This window comes from Oryctolagus cuniculus, chromosome 9 (assembly GCF_964237555.1).
Source record: "Oryctolagus cuniculus chromosome 9, mOryCun1.1, whole genome shotgun sequence".
NCBI classification, from domain to species: domain Eukaryota; kingdom Metazoa; phylum Chordata; class Mammalia; order Lagomorpha; family Leporidae; genus Oryctolagus; species Oryctolagus cuniculus.
In genome coordinates this window covers 43,562,279-43,579,323 of record NC_091440.1, presented here as the reverse complement: position 1 = coordinate 43,579,323, position 17,045 = coordinate 43,562,279, and the positions used below count along the sequence as shown (strand labels likewise).

Below are 17,045 nucleotides of genomic sequence, written 5' to 3'. Positions count from 1 at the left end.
GAGCTTTGCAGGATTCTGTATTGGCAGTTTTTTTTTTTTTCTTTTAGTACTTGGGCTGTATCTTGCCATTCCCTCCTTGCCTGTTTCTGATAAGAAGTGTGCTGTGAGTCTAATTGGAGATCCTCTGAGAGAAATCTGGCATTTCTCTCTTGCACATTTTAGAATCTTTTCTTAATGCTTCACTGTGATGAGTTTGATTCCAGTGTGTCGTGGTGAGGATCTATCCTGGTCATGTTTATTAGGAGTTTTGTGTGCTTCCTGTACTTGGATGTCTCTTTCTCCAAACCCAGGAAGATTTCTGCTAGTATCTCTCACTAAAAAAGCCTTCTAATCCTTTCTCTCTCCATGTCTTCAGGAACTCCTAGAATGAATGTTGAGTTTTTTAATAGTGTCCTATAGATTCCAATGATATTTTTTAAATTTCTAATTTCCTCTTCTTTTCTTTGGTTAGACTGTATACATTCCTGTGCTCTGATTTTTAGTCCAATATTCTCTCGTCTGCCTCACTGATTCTGTTTTTAATGCTATCAAATGTGTTTTTCATTTGTTCTATTGAATTCTTCATTTCATTTTGATTTCTCTTCAATATCTGAATTTCATGTTCTATTAAATTCCTCATTTCATTTGCATTCCTCCTTAAGATTTCATTTGCACAAGGGAGATTTTCTGTCATGTCCTGCATGGATTTCAGTAGTTCATGCATTTGTTTTTGGTTACTTATAAATATTCTTATCATAAATTTTTTGAGTTCCATTTCTTGCATTTCTTTTATCTCGTTGTCTTCATAATTTTGTATGGATGTGTCATGTTCTTCAGGAGCATCATATTGCCTTCTTTGTACTTGTTTCCTTGGTTGTTGCGTTGTTGTTTGGCATTTGTAATTAGACTGTCTGCTTTCAGTGACTCTCTAGAGGCTTATGGTGGGTGTGACCAGAGAATTTTGTTCAGTTCTTCAGCATTAAGGATGAGCCTAAGGTGACATACTCAAGTTTGGCATGGTAAATCTTTTCTCTCTCTCTCTCTCACTCTCTCTCTCTCTTTTATTGAGAAGGAAAGTATTCCACACAGCTGAGCTCTTCTCCTTGATGGCAATCAATGCCTGAGTGCTAGCCCCAGTGGGTATAATACTCATCTGCTCTGTGCAAGCACCACACAAAGGATCTGTGCAGTCCTCAGTGTAAGCACGGATTCCCCTGATATGTCTCTCACCAAGTAGCCAGGGCCACCCGAGCTTGTGGCATCTCCCTCTGAGACCACTCACGTCTCAGCCACAACATGAGTTCTCACACACACCCTCAGTTTTTTTGTTTGTTTGTTTGTTTGTTTTTTGTTTTTTGTTTTTTTGTTCACAGTCCCAGTTCAAAAGCTCCACACATTCACTAGGTCTTAGTCACCTGTTACTACTCCCCACCAGAGTCAGGTTTTTCTGTTTGGCTGATTGCTGGGCACAGCCCCAAGCCGGTGTAGCTGTTACATATGTCCAAAATGGCACCCACTCTATTGGTTCATAGGCTTTTGTAAGGTGATTGGGGAGAGAGAATCATGTCCATACCATCCCTTTTATTTTCTCTCTCCTCTAGTTAGGCTGGCATACTTTCCCCAAAGGGCTTCAAGCCTCATTCCCTCTAGGCTCTTCCTGCAGCTTTTCCGTCAGTGTCTCGGGCTACTGCAGTTACGTCTCACCTCTCTTTCCAGTGCTGGTGCAGAGCCTCTCAGCAGTTGAGGTCTCGAGCCATGGGCACCTGTGCCCTCCACGTAGATCCACTATGTTCCTCTAATTACGGAAGTTTCCTCTTCTGTTTTTTCCCTAATTCTTCCCTGAGGCTACACTATCTTCACTTGTATTAATCTGTCTTCTCCCAGACTATCAGTAAGCTCTCTCCCTATTCTGCCATTTTCCTATATATAGTATCTTCAAAAAGTTTGTGACAAAAACCTATTATGTAAAAAAAAAAAAAAACATATGCACAGATTTCAAAACTGTTATGTTCCAAAATAAACTTCTATTTCATTCCATTGACCAAACTTCTTGAAATACCCTCATATATTATTTTTCCTACCCCATTCACTGAGAAGAAAATAAGATATAAATATATAATAAAATGCTGGAAATGAATCACATTGAAAGAGGTAAATGTTTACTATTTCTGAATTCTTTGCTGTGTATAATTCTCGGCCGTGTTCATTAAATGTAAAAAGAATGGTATATCTTGAAATACCTTACTATCCTCTACAGCTTCTCCAGGGTTTACACTTTAATATTTATATCTGAATGACAAGGATATTACCATATCTTGTCCCAAGTTTCCCCCCCACCCAGGGTAACATTTACTTAAATTTCAGTAAACTTCTATTCGTCTGTATATTGTGAACAATAGTAAATCCTAATTATGGTTATATAGAATTTCATGTGTTTCACTAAATAATAGAAGAGTGAATGTCTTTTTATTTCTTTCTGGTATCCATTTTATGAAAAAGAATTCTTCAAGAATACATTCATATATTAAAATTTTTAGCAAATTGTCAAAAGAACTTTTCACATTTATCATTACTATGCTGCTTATTTAAGTTACCATTCTATTACTTATGTACTTTTTGGACTACTAACTCTCATTTTGATTCTTAATTTTGTAAGAGATTTATTTGAAAAGCAGAGTTACAGAGAGGCAGAGAGAGAGAGAGAGAGAGAGAGAGAGAGGTATTCCATCCGCTGGTTCACTCCACAAATGGCCACCATGGCCAGAGCTGGGCCGATATGATCTGAAGCTAAAAGCCAGGAGCTTCTTCAAGGTCTCCCACATGGGTGTAGACGCCCAAGGAATTGGGCCATCTTCTACTGCTTTCCCAGACCATAGCAGAGAGCTGGATCAGAAGTAGAGCAGCTGAGACTTGAACGTGCACATATGGATGTTGGCACTGCAGACAGAGGCTTTACCCACCATGCCACAGCACCAGGCACTATTTGTTTTTCTTATTTAAGTAGTTTTTTGTTAGATAAAATACATTAAAGTAAAATTCAAATTCTTTTCTTGCCCAATAATTAAAAAACTAGATTTTCAGATATTTTTCATGTATAAAATCCATTTTTGTCTACAAAAACTAACCATTGTACCTGAATTTGGAGAGATCAGAAAAGGTTAAATAGCAAAGCAGTGATTTTTCTCTAAGGCTCATTCATTTTATCACCCATGGCAATTTTCTCAACTTGCTTTCATAACAAAAAATTTTCAAATGAAGATACTTTATTCTGAGAAACTTATTACTAAACTATTTTTTCTAAATTTAGTATACTTTAATGCACCAAAATAAGCTTAATATTTAATTCTGTTTTCCATAAAACTTTTGAAATGCTCTCATTTCTTTCAGGATGAAATGTTTTCTCATTAGAAGATAGAACATCCAAATCCATACAAACTCAGATTGCAAGGGCATGAAGTTGGATTTCACAACTGAGTCACAGAATTGCCTCACCTGAGCATATGTCCCCTTCCCATTTCAACACTTTGTTCTCCCTACACTACATGGGAAAACTCTAAAATGCACTTTCTGCTGGACCAGCTAGAGCAGTTGTTGAATGTGTAACATAGTTCAGCTTCTCCTTCTGAAAATTTTCCCAAGAAAAGATATAATTAAATAACTGTAAATTGGTATCACACTCACCTTAAGAAAATGGAGATGTCAGCACACAATCTGCATACAACTACCACAAATGCTAAGTCTCAAAGATCTCTTAATTATCCCTTCCTCAAAATTTCATACATGATCAGTTCAAAGGTAATGATAATTTTCATCATCTGCCAAAAGGATTTGATTGCTACATTGTTTGAATAAAAATTATATACTCCAACCATCACTACTTAAAATCAAGAAACAATGAATCATCTCATGGCGGAAAAAATTTACTTTGAAATGCGAATGCCTAAAGAGTATGCCAAAAAAAAGCTTCATAATCAACTGATTAAGCAAAATACTTTGCTAAGCAACTACACCATCCAATATATTAAAACACAATGGTTTATCTGCTGCATATATGTGGATATTTCTCTATCGTCTGTCATCTATTGCCTCTCTATTATCTACCTTTACATATATCTTTCATCTCTATTTTCTACCATCTCTGCTTGTGTATCTGTGTGTAAATCCATAGAAATATATGTTCATATCTATAGAAGTGTAGCCACACATAAACATGGATATGCCTAGATATGTTGGGTAAACCAAAATGCTGATTGATTTAAAGCATGGTGATGCCACCATGTTTATTTTTCATTTTTATATAAAAAGCGTAAAGAATATTTTATTGTACGTCTGTCATAAAATATGATTCACATGATTGTATTATGTGAAACAAGTTGCATTTCGTGAACCTGCCCCCATATTTCCCACAGTTTTGAGTAAATTTGCCAATGATTATATTTGATTTGTAGTCACTTTTCTTACCTATTTTTGTATCACAGTTCTTAGCATATTTTAGCAGTTTGTTGCATGATATGTATTGCTCTTGATTCAAATTGTTGTATGCGGATCGCAGATAACTGCAACCTCTCTGTCTTCATTTAATGATCAATCCACCTAGTGACTGTAAGAAGAGATTTCTGAAGACTATTTCTTGCCTCTATCTCAATTATCAGTTACCTGAGAAAAAAATCAACACAGTTGTTAATACCACTCATTTATTCCTAGGATCAGAAAAAAGATTCCAGTGTATATAAACAATGTGTTAAGTATATAGAGACACTTTAATCATCGAATCACCCTGCTCAAATCACCACAAAGTTATATCAGGAATATTCATGACATTTTGATTACAGAAGACATGCTTTTTCTAAAAGTAGGAAAATTTCATCCATATTTTTTAAAACAAAACAAAAAAATGATATAGCAAAATGAGACTTTCTTTTCTTTAGGAAAACAATTTTTATCTTTGCTTTGGTAAATTGGAAGACATTATTTGTTTGTTTCTCACAGAAAAAATCATAGCCCTTGGATGGAAATAAGTATTTCCCCACTCTGCATTCAGGGATTAATATTTGAATAGTTTTCTTTATGAAGAATGAAGCTTTACTATTTTTTATAAGGAGAAATGCTCTTCCTTTAATGATACTACATGTAGTTAAACTTAGCAATCCTCTCTTTTCAATATAACTTTCCCATCACAAAGTATTATGAATAAAGAGAAAATGTTTGGTTGGCAGATAGGAATGAGTATGACTGCAACACAGGACAGAATGATCTAAAAATGAGGCTGCTTTGAAAGATACACAGAGCAATCTGAACAAAGAAAGTCACTGAAAGGTCATGACTCAGAACACCAATATCGCTCAGAATCTATACAGCCTAAATGCATAGTCTTTGCAAAATGAAAAGTAAAAAGTCTCACCAGTGCCCAGGAATTCTAATAATGAAAGTACCTGTCCTAATGAGTAAGTAATGAATAATACCTGATACGTGATACAATTTATGGTTCATCAGTACCTGAGTATAATTTGAAAAACTGATCAAATATCTGAATAGTTCTTCAAAAATAGCAGTGAATTTCTACATCTCCTGTCAACACATTGGGGCAAATAATCAGCACATGTAATTCACAGAGATCAAATAGGAAGGAGCAATCTCCTTTAGGAAGTAAACTTTCAAAAGATTATTGACAAATATGAGTACCAGTGGATCATGGAAAATGCATCTTAAGAAAAAAACTAGCTGGCGCCGTGGCTCAATAGGCTAATCCTCCACCTTGCGGCGCCGGCACACCGGGTTCTAGTCCCGGTTGGGGCGCCGGATTCTGTCCCGGTTGCCCCTCTTCCAGGCCAGCTCTCTGCTATGGCCAGGGAGTGCAGTGGAGGATGGCCCAGGTGCTTGGGCCCTGCACCCCATGGGAGACCAGGAAAAGCACCTGGCTCCTGGCTCCTGCCAGGATCAGCGCGGTGCGCCGGCTGCAGCGGCGGCCATTGGAGGGTGAACCAACGGCAAAGGAAGACCTTTCTCTCTCTGTCTCTCTCTCTCACTGTCCACTCTGCCTGTCAAAAAAAAAAAAAAAAAAAAAAAAAAACTGCATGGAACTCAAAATTGTTTTGCATCAAAATAAACTTGTTATTTAATTCCATTTCCATGTACTTTTGGAAGTACACTAATGCTTGTTTAAAAATGTGAAATATTTATTCCATAATTACAGATGAATTTGGAATATTTATTGGTAGGAGCACACTTCCAAAGGTGCATGGAAAAGTGGAGTTTTAAAATAATGGATTTTCTGGTGCAAAATAATTTAGAAACTTATGGGTAGTTTTTTCTGAAATGTATATCCAATCATTTGTTTAATGACCCCTTGCATTGAAAACGTTATGAGTAATCTCTATAGTACATTTTATCTTCTATGTTTTCCTTTTTTAATTATTGATTTCTAAAACATCAATAGATATTAATTTTATTTTTAAGATCCAAACTCCTTTCATTTATTATTTTTGATTTTAATTAACACATAAAAATGCATATTCATGGCAAGAGATTTTATGCTTTGATATATATACATTGTGTATGTATGTATATATATATATATATATATATATACACACACACTATGTACTATCCTAACATGGAAAAATTTTACCTCCATGAGAATTACACTGCTGTATAGTACATATAATTTCTGAAATTCAGTTACACCTGTGTTTATTTTCTCTATCTTCATATTTCTATTACTGTGGCAATAAATTTTCCATTTATTTTCTACAACAAATATAGAAATTTAAGTCATAATTTGACTTAAAAATACTTGTGTGCTTGCTTTGCAGTCTGACCCTTGTGATTTTGACTGCCTGTCTTCAAGTTTGGTCCCTTCCATCCTGAGAATTAGTGACTTAGTAGCTTAATGTGAACTCTTGACAAGGTGGAGAGCATCTTCATGACCTGGGTCCTTGTCAAAGCTGATAGTCTTTCAACTTACTCAGTAGTACAGGTCAGAACAATGAAAATACATGGGATATTTTGTTTTCCAAATCAAAAACTCCCAACAGTTATGTGCTACTCATTTATTAGTAGTGAGTGAATGGAACTACAATCAGTATTGCACTTTGAAAGGAATAACTTGATATCATTCACATACATATGCACACAAAATGACTCCTTGAAACCGAGGAGACAGATTTCTGAATTTTCATGAAGCTTATCTCTTAGCCTTCAGAGTGCATATGTCTTACCAATTCACTCAGAGAATCTGCTTCTTTTTCCCATCAGATCGTGGCATTATCAATGTCATGGACCAATATGTTATAGAGTAGTGAAATGATCAAAGATCCTGTGGGTTAATTAGAAACTTTAGCAAGAAAGGTGATGCAATACTGAAGTAGAAAAATAAGGATATTCTACTGCTTCCTGTAAGATAGAATCAAATTGCATCTGGTGTTTTCTCTTAAACAATTGAGAATAAGTTTTCAGCAGATGGACAGTTTCATACTAGGGAAACATTAATTTTTCTCCACTATAATCTTTCAAGACACATCTGTCTCCTATAGAGACCAATCAAATGAGTTAAATGGGAATGTGTTATGTACTCATTTCAAGTGCTTGAACATAGTACTTGCTTATATATTCATTCAGGAATATTTCATTATTTTAATTTTGGTGTTTTGTTATAGATGCTGTCTCTACTGGTGCCTACACTCCCATCTTTCCATAACTTTTACTTCTTCTTATTATAAAGATTTATTTATTTATTTGAAAGGCAGAGTTACAGAGAGACAGAGAGAGAGAGAGAGAGAGAGAGAGAGAGATAGGTCTTCCATCCTTCAGTTCCCTCCCCAAGTGGCAGTAAAGGTCGGAGATGCACAGATCTGAAACCAGGAGCAAGGAGCTTCTTCTGGGTCTCTCACGTGGGAACAAGGGTTCAAGGACTTGGGCAATCTTCCACTGTTTTCCCAGGCTATAGCAGAGAACTGGATCGGAAGTGGAGCAGCTGGGATTCAAACTGGCACCCATATGGGATGTTGGCACTTCAGGTGGCAGGCCACTATGCCACAGCGCTGGCCTCTATAACTCTTACTTCTAAGGCCCAAGGAAGCAAGGTGTTCTTTTTGTTAACTGTCAAAATATGTGTATTTGAATATGTTCATTTCTTGGAATGATCTTGTTGGCTGTTTTGAAGACTATAAAAAACCAATGCTGAAATAGAATCAGATCAAAGACCCAAGCTGATATGTGGGCCATAAAAAACAAACCTATGTATCACATTGGGGTAATGCTAGCTAAGAAACAGTGTCAAGTAATTAATCAAGTAAATAGGAATACTTCTTCCTTGAATGAATATTTACACTGACAAAAGGCCAAGAATCTCTTTGGGTGGAAAGATAAGAAAAATTTATCACAACAAATTGCCACAGGTGGAGCCAAGATGGCGGAATAGTGAGGGTGCGCACTGATTGTCCGGGAAAAGATAGTTTAGTGAAAGCTGAGTTACTGTAGCCACAGGAAAAGGCTCAGGAAAAAATTGCAGAGGAAACTCTTCCAGATCTAGTGGATGTGACACGGAGGACCTATGGGGAGAACCAGGTCACCCACCGCGTGGAAGCTGAGCCGCGGGAGCCGCGCCGCCACAGAAACCAAGCCACAGAGTCTGTGTGACAGCACTTGAAGAGGAGGTGAGATAAAAACATCGGTAACCCAAGACATTGGCAGGGAAAGGCAGAAAGAGCATAGAGGGAACGAAAGCCCTACTGGGGAAAGTTCACCAGGTGGACTGGAGGAGAGAAAAAAAGGAACAAATAAGGAGAACCGGTATGGATATTAGCCTCTCTCTCCACTCACCTTACAAAGCCGAGCAAGACAAAGAGCAGACGCCATTTTACGTATGTAAATAGGCACCTGCTATTAGCCAAGCAGAAAAACCTGACTCTGACGGGGAGAAATAACAGGATGTTAAGACTTAGTGAAAGTGAGGAGCTAACGAACTGAAACTGTGAAAATCTGAGGGGCAGGCGAGAGAACTCACCGAGTACACAAACTCGGTAACTTGGGCAAACTGGTGTGAGACTGTTGAGAAATTTGAGACCACATTGAGGGCCGCATAAACTCTTTGTGTGGTCCAGGGGTAACCAGACAAATACCCACAGGGGCCAGATTTCATACATCAGCTACCCTCAATTCCACTCAGCTGTTTGGAATTACTTCCCAACTGAGTCAGAAAAAAAAAAAGAGAGAGAGAGAGAGAGCAAGCAAGCAGGAGAACAATCTGGGTGAGTCACCTTTGGCACACCCTTAACCCTGAAGAAACAAACAGAACTCTCTGGCCACACCAATCACAGCCTCTAAGGATCCATCAAAAGCAGACAATCCACTTAATCTAGAGTCACAATATAACGAGAAGAAACCAAAGAATATCTCCAATATGCCAACCAACAAACACAAACCGAGGTAACAAGAACAAGGAAGACACTATGACGCCCCCAAATGAAATAGACACCGCAATTCAAGATTATGAAGATGATGAGATAGAAGAAATGCAAGAAGTGGATCTCAAAAAATTGATAAGAACATTAAGAAGTTCTCAAAAACAAATTCTTGAACTACAGAAATACTTAATGGACAAGATAGAATATCTTTCTCGCGAAAATGAAATATTAAGGAGGAATCAAAATGAAATGAAACAACTAGTAGAACATGAAACTGTGATAGTGATGAGAAATCATAATGAAATGAAGAATTCAATAGATCAAATGACAAACACATTAGAGAGCCTTAAAAACAGAATGGGTGAAGCAGAAGAGAAAATATCAGACTTAGAAGACAGAGAAAAGGAAAGGATACAGTCAAACCAAAGAAAAGAAGAGGAAATTAGAAATCTAAAAAAATATTGTCAGGAATCTTCAGGATACTATTAAAAAACCCAACATTCGGGTTCTAGGAGTTCCTGAAGGCATGGGGAATGAGAAAGGATTAGAAGGCCTTTTTAGTGAGATACTAGCAGAAAATTTCCCAGGTTTGGAGAAGGACGGAGACATCCTAGTACAGGAAGCTCATAGAACCCCTAGTAAACATGACCAAAAGAGATCCTAACCACGTCACATTGTAATTAAACTCACTGTAGTGAAACATAAAGAAAATATCGTAAAATGTGCTAGAGAGAAATGTCAGATTACTCTCAGAGGATCTCCAATCAGACTCACAGCTGACTTCTCATCAGAAACCCTACAAGCTAGGAGGGTTGGTGAGACACAGCCCAGGTAATAAGAGATAAAAACTGCCAGCCCAGAATATTATACCCTGCAAAGCTCTCATTCATGAATGCAGGTGAAATAAAGACCTTTCACAGCAAACAGAAATTGAAAGAATTTGTCGCCACTCGTCCAGCCCTGCAAAAGATGCTTAAAGATGTGTTACACACAGAAACACAGAAACACGGTCATCAATATGAAAGAAGGAAAACAAAGGAAACCTCACAGCAAAAGATCACAGGAAGTACAAAATATATATTAGAAAATATATTTGGCAAATGGCAGGGCAAAGTTACCACTTATCAGAAGTCACATTGAACATTAATGGCCTGAACTGTCCAGTTAAAAGACACAGATTGGCTGATTGGGTTAAGGAACAAAACCCATCTATTTGCTGCTTACAAGAAACACATCTTTCCAACAAAGATGCATACAGGATGAAAGTGAAAGGCTGGAAAAAGATATTCCATGCCACCAGAAATGAAAAAAGAGCAGGCGTAGCCATCTTGATATGAGACAACATAAACTTTACCACAAAAACTGTTAGGAGAGACAAAGAGGGGCACTATATAATAATCAAGGGATCAATTCAACATGAAGATATAACAATTAGCAATGTATATGCACCTAATTACAGGGCACCGGTTTATTTAAAAGATCTGTCGAGGCTCCTAAAGGGAGACTCAGACCCCAATAAAATACTACTTGGGGACTTCAATACTCCACTCTCAGAAATAGATCAACAGGACAGAAGATCAAGAAGGAGACAGTAGATTTAAATGACACTATAGCCCAAATGGATCTAACAGATATCTACAGAACTTTTCTTCCTACACAGAAAGCATTTACATTCTTCTCAGCAGTACATGGAACCTTCTCTAGGACTGACCACATACTAGGCCATAAAGCAAGTCTCAGAAAATTCAAAAGAATTGAATCATACCATGCAGCTTCTCAGACCACAGTGGAATGAAGTTGGAAATTAGCAACTCAGGAATCCCTAGAGCATATGAAAACATATGGAGACCTAACAACATGCTCCTGAATGAACAATGGGTCATAGAAGAAATCAAAAGAGAAATCAAAAACTTTCTGGAAGTAAATGAGGATAACAGCACAGCAAACCAAAACTTATGGGACGCAGCAAAAGCAGTGTTAAGAAGAAAGTTTATAGCAATAGGTGCCTATATCAAGAAATTGGAAAGGCACCAAATAGATGAGCTTTCCAAGAATCTCAAAGATATAGAAAACCTGCAGCAAAACAGAACCAAATCTAGTAGGAGAAGAGAAATAATTAAAATCAGAGAAGAAATCAACAGGATTGAATCCAAAAAAATGTTGCAAAAAATCAGCCATGCGAAGAGCTGGTTTTTGAAAAAATAAACAAAATTGATACCCCATTGGCCCAAATAACTAAAAAAGAAAAGACCCAAAACAATAATATCAGAGATGAAAAAGGAAACGTAATAGACACCACAAAAATAAAAAGAATCATCAGAAATTACTACAAGGTTCTGTATGCCAGCAAACAGGGAAACCTATCAGAAATGGATAGATTCCTGGACTCATGCAACCTACCTAATTGAACCAGGAAGACATAGAAAACCTAAACAGACCCATAACTGAGACAGAAATTGAAACCGTAATAAAAGCCCTCCCAACAAAGAAAAGCCCAGGTCTAGATGGATTCACTGCTGAATTCTACCAGACATTTACAGAAGAACTAACTCCAATTCTTCTCAAACTATTCAGAACAATTGAAAAAGAGGGAATGCTTCCAAATTCTTTCTATGAAGCCAGCATCACCTTAATTCCTAAGCCGGAAAAAGATGCAGCATTGAAAGAGAATTACAGACCAATATTCCTGATGAACATAGATGCAAAAATCCTCAATAAAATTTTGGCCAATAGAATGCAGCACCACATCAGAAAGATCATCCACCTAGATCAAGTGGGATTGATCCCTGGTATGCATGGATGGATCAATGTGCACCAAACAATCAATGTGATACACCACATTAACAGACTGCAGAAGAAAAAACATATGATTATCTCAATAGATGCAGAGAAGGCATTTGATAAAATACAACACCCTTTCATGATGAAAACTCTAAGCAAACTGGGTTTGGAAGGAACATTCCTCAATACAATCAAAGCAATCTATGAAAAACCCACGGTCAACATCCTATTGAATGGGGAAATGTCGGAAGCATTTCAACTGAGATCTAGTACCAGAAAGGGATGCCCAATCTCACCACTGCTATTCAATATATTTCTGTAAGTTTTAGCCAGAGCTATTAGGCAAGAAAAAGAAATTAAAGGGATAAAAATTAGGAAGGAAGAACTCAAACTATCCCTCTTTGCAGATGATATGTTTCTTTATTTAGGGGACACAAAGAACTCTACTAAAAGACTATTGGATCTCATAGAAGAGTTTGGCAAAGTAGCAGGATATAAAATCAATGCACAGAAATCAACAGCCTTTGTATACAGACAATGCCATGGCTGAGGAAGAACTTCTAAGATCAATCCCTTTCACAATAGCTACAAAAACAATCAAATACTTTGGGATAAACTTAACCAAGGATGTTAAAGGTCTCTACCATGAAAACTGCAAAACCTTAAAGAAAGAAATAGAAGAGGATAACAAAAAATGGAAAAATCTTCCATGCTCATGGATTGGAAGAATCAATATCATCAAAATGTCCATTCTCCCAAAAGCATTTTATACATTCAATGCAATACCAATTAAGATACGGAAAACCTCTTCTCATATCTGGAAAAAACGATGCTGAAATTCATATGGAGACACAGAAGACCTAAATAGCTAAAGCAATGTTGTACAACAAAAACAAAGCTGGAGGCATCACAATACCAGATTTCAGGACATACTATAGGGCACTTGTTATCAAAACAGCATGGTTCTGGTACAAAAACAGATGGATAGAAAATGGAACAGAATGGAAACACCAGAAATCAATCCAAACATCTACAGCCAACTCATATTTGATCAAGGATCCAAAACCAATCCCTGCAGTAAGGACAGTCTATTCAATAAATGGTGTTGGGAAAATTGGATTTCCATGTGCAGAATCATGAAGCAAGACCCCTACTTTTCACCTTACACAAAATTCACTCCACATGGATTAAAGACTTAAATGTATGACCTGACACCATCAATTTATTAGAGAGCATTGGAGAAACCCTGCAAGATATAGGTACTGGCAAAGACTTCCTAGAAAAGACCCGGGAGGCACAGGCAGTCAAAGCCAAAATCAACATTTGGGATTGCATCAAATTGAGAAGTTTCTTTACTGCAAAAGAAATAGTCAGGAAAGTGAAGAGGCAACCAACAGAATGGGAGTAAATATTTGAAAACTACTCAACAGATAAAGGGTTGATAACCAGAATCTACAATGAGATCAAGAAACTCCACAACATCAAAACAAACAACCCACATAAGAAATGGGCCAAGGACCTCAATAGACATTTTTCAAAAGAGGAAATCCAAATGGCCAACAGGCACATGAAAAAATGTTCAAGGTCATTAGCAATCAGGGAAATGCAAATCAAAACCACAATGAGTTTTCACCTCACCCCGGTTAGAATGGCTCACATTCAGAAATCTAACAACAATAGATGCTGAGAGGATGTGGGGAAAAAGGGACACTAACCCACTGTTGGTGGGAATGCAAACTGGTTAAGCCAGTATGGAAGTCAGTCTGGAGATTCCTCAGAAACCTAAATATAACCCTACCATTCAACCCAGCCATCCCACTCTTTGGAATTTACTCAAAGGAAATGAAATTGGCAAACAAAAGAGCTGTCTGCACATTAATGTTTATTGCAGCTCAATTCACAATAGCTAAGACCTGGAACCAACCCAAATGCCCATCAACAGTATTCTGGATAAAGAAATTATGGGACATGTACTCTATAGAATATTATACAGCAGTCAAAAACAATGAAACCCTGTCATTTGCAACAAGATGGAGGAGTCTGGAAACCATCATGCTGAGTGAATTAAGCCAGTCCCAAAGGGACAAATATCATATGTTCTCCCTGATCAGCGACAACTAACTGAGCACCAAAGGGGAAACCTGTTGAAGTGAAATGGACACTATGAGAAACAGTGACTTGATCAGCTCTTGCCCTGACTGTTGATGTACAATGTAATACTTCATCTCTTTTAGTATTTTTTTTTTTTGTTCTAGTACTATTGGTTGAACTCTGTAATGAACACACAATTATTCTTAGGTGTTTAAATTTTAACTGAAAAGTGATCCCTGTTAGGAATGTGGAAAACATTATGATGAGTGAAATAAGGCAGTCCCAAAGGGACAAATATCATATGTTCTCCCTGATCAGTGACAACTAACTGAGCACCAAAAAGGAAACCTGTTAAAGTGAAATGAACACTATCAGAAACGGTGACATGATCAGCCCTTGCCCTGACTGTTGATGAACAACTTAATACGTTATCCCTCTTAGTATTTTTTATGTTTTTTCTACTTAATACTTTTGGTTGCATATTGTAATCAATACACAGTTATTCTTAAGTGTTGAAATTAACTGAAAAGTGATCACTGTTAAATATAAATGTGGGAATAAGAGAGGGAAGAGATGTACAATTTGGGGCATGCTCAAGCTGACTTACCCCAAACGGTAGAGTTAGAAACATACCAGGGGCCAGCGCCGCAGCTCACTAGGCTAATCCTCTGCCTTGCAGTGCCAGCACACTGGGTTCTTGTCCCGGTCGGGGCGCCGGATTCTGTCCTGGTTGCCCCTCTTCCAGGCCAGCTCTCTGCTATGCCCAAGGAGTGCAGTGGAGGATGGCCCAAGTGCTTGGGCCCTGCACCCCATGGGAGACCAGGATAAGTACCTAGCTCCTGTCATTGGATCAGCTCGGTGTGCGGGCTGCAGCATGCCAACCGCGGCGGCTCTTGCAGGGTGAACCAATGGCAAAGGAAGACCTTTCTCTCTGTCTCTCTCACTGTCCACTCTGCCTGTCAAAGAAAAGAAAAGAAAAGAAAAGAAAAGAAAAGAAAAGAAAAGAAAAGAAAAACGAAACGAAATGAAACATTCCAGGGGATTCCAATTCAATCCCATCAAGGTGGCATGTACCAATGCCATCTCACTAGTCCCAGTGATCAATTTCTGTTCACAATTGACCATAATGATAGGACTAAGAGCCAAAGGGATCACATAAACAAGGCTAGTGTCTGCAAATATTAACTGGTAGAATAAAAAAGAGAGAGAATGATCCATCATTGGAGGCAAGAGACACAGCAGACCCATAGAATGGCAGATGTCCTAAACAGCACTCTGGCCTCAGAATCAGCCCTTAAGGCATGCGGATCTGGCTGAAAAGCCCATGAGAGTATCTCAGGCATGGAAAGCCAAGACACTCTGGAAAAAAAAAAAAAAAAAAACCCTAAATGAAAGATCTCCATGAATGAGATTCCAATGGAAAGAACTGGTCATCAAAGAAGGAGGTACCTTTCTCTGAAGGGAGTAGAGAACTTCCATTCTGACTATGACCTTGTCTAATTATGATCAGAGTCGGTGAACTCAAAAGGCTTCCATAGCCTTGGCAACTCATGACAAGAGCCTAGGGTGATCTCTGATGCCATAAACAAGAGTGTCAATTTGTTAAGTCAACAACAGGAGTCACTGTGCACTTACTCCTCATGTAGGATCTCTGTCCTTAATGTGCTGTACATTGTGATTTAATGCTATAACTAGTACTCAAACAGTATTTTTCACTTCATGTTTCTATGTGGGTGCAAACTATTGAAATCTTTACTTAATATATACTAAACTGATCTTCTGTATATAAAGATAATTGAAAATGATTCTTGATGTGAATGGAAGGGGAGAGGGAGTGGGAAAGGGGAGGGTTGCAGGTGGGAGGGACGTTATGGGGGGGAAGCCATTGTAATCCATAAGCTGTACTTTGGAAATTTATATTCATTAAATAAAAGTTTAAAAATAAGAAAAAATTATCACATATAATTAACATATTAATACATAATTTTTATTATATATTAAACTCTGATATGAACAGATACTACACTTGATCTTAGCCAAAAGCCCAAGAAGCGATTATATATTAAACTCTAACCTCAATCTCTTCATGAATTCTAATTTAATCAAGTCTGTTGTCTTGTGTCAATGGTTGTAACTCTGTTTTTATGGGTCATACTAGTTCTACGTTTTACCAGATCTAGATTTATATTCTGACCAAGTAAGAAAGCATGATGTTTTTTGGCCATCACCATCTGACCTGATCATAAAAGTTAAATCTACCACAAATATCGCACGATGATTCTAGGTTTAACTCACTAGCAAAGTAATGAAACATTCCCAGTGGTATAAATTTGGATATATTATCCATACTCTCTAATCCATTTCTCTCTAATCCATTTCTCTCTATCTCTTATGTTTATAAGCTCTCAATTTAATACCTCTTTTCAACTAATTTCATATCTATTACCATACCCACTTTCCATGGTTCTGAAGATAAGCAAAATGTTGTTTTATGTACTATGTAAACTTGTTATTTTTGCTGAAATCCTCTGACATCCATCAAGTGTTGACTGGAAATTTGGAGGCAGTAAAAATTATGGAAGTGAGAAGGGATGGAAGTAAGAAATAGGCAGAAGTGGCTTTCTTCATGAACACTTGGGGAAGACTTGATTCTCAGGCCGTTAGAAGATGCTGTGAATATAATTTTGAACTTCTGCAAACATATGAAACAGAAAACCTTAAACAAAGAGATACCATTAAAGGATGAGCAGATACAGCCTTCAAATCCAGTCATAGAGGACTCTTGTTGAT

General features: G+C 37.5%; 1 pseudogene; it reads right to left on the bottom strand.

Annotated features, from left to right (window-relative positions):
• Nucleotides 1-16,215: 16,215 nt before the first annotated feature.
• On the bottom strand, nt 16,216-16,311 carry LOC127492241 (U2 spliceosomal RNA; annotated as a pseudogene).
• Nucleotides 16,312-17,045: the final 734 nt, after the last annotated feature.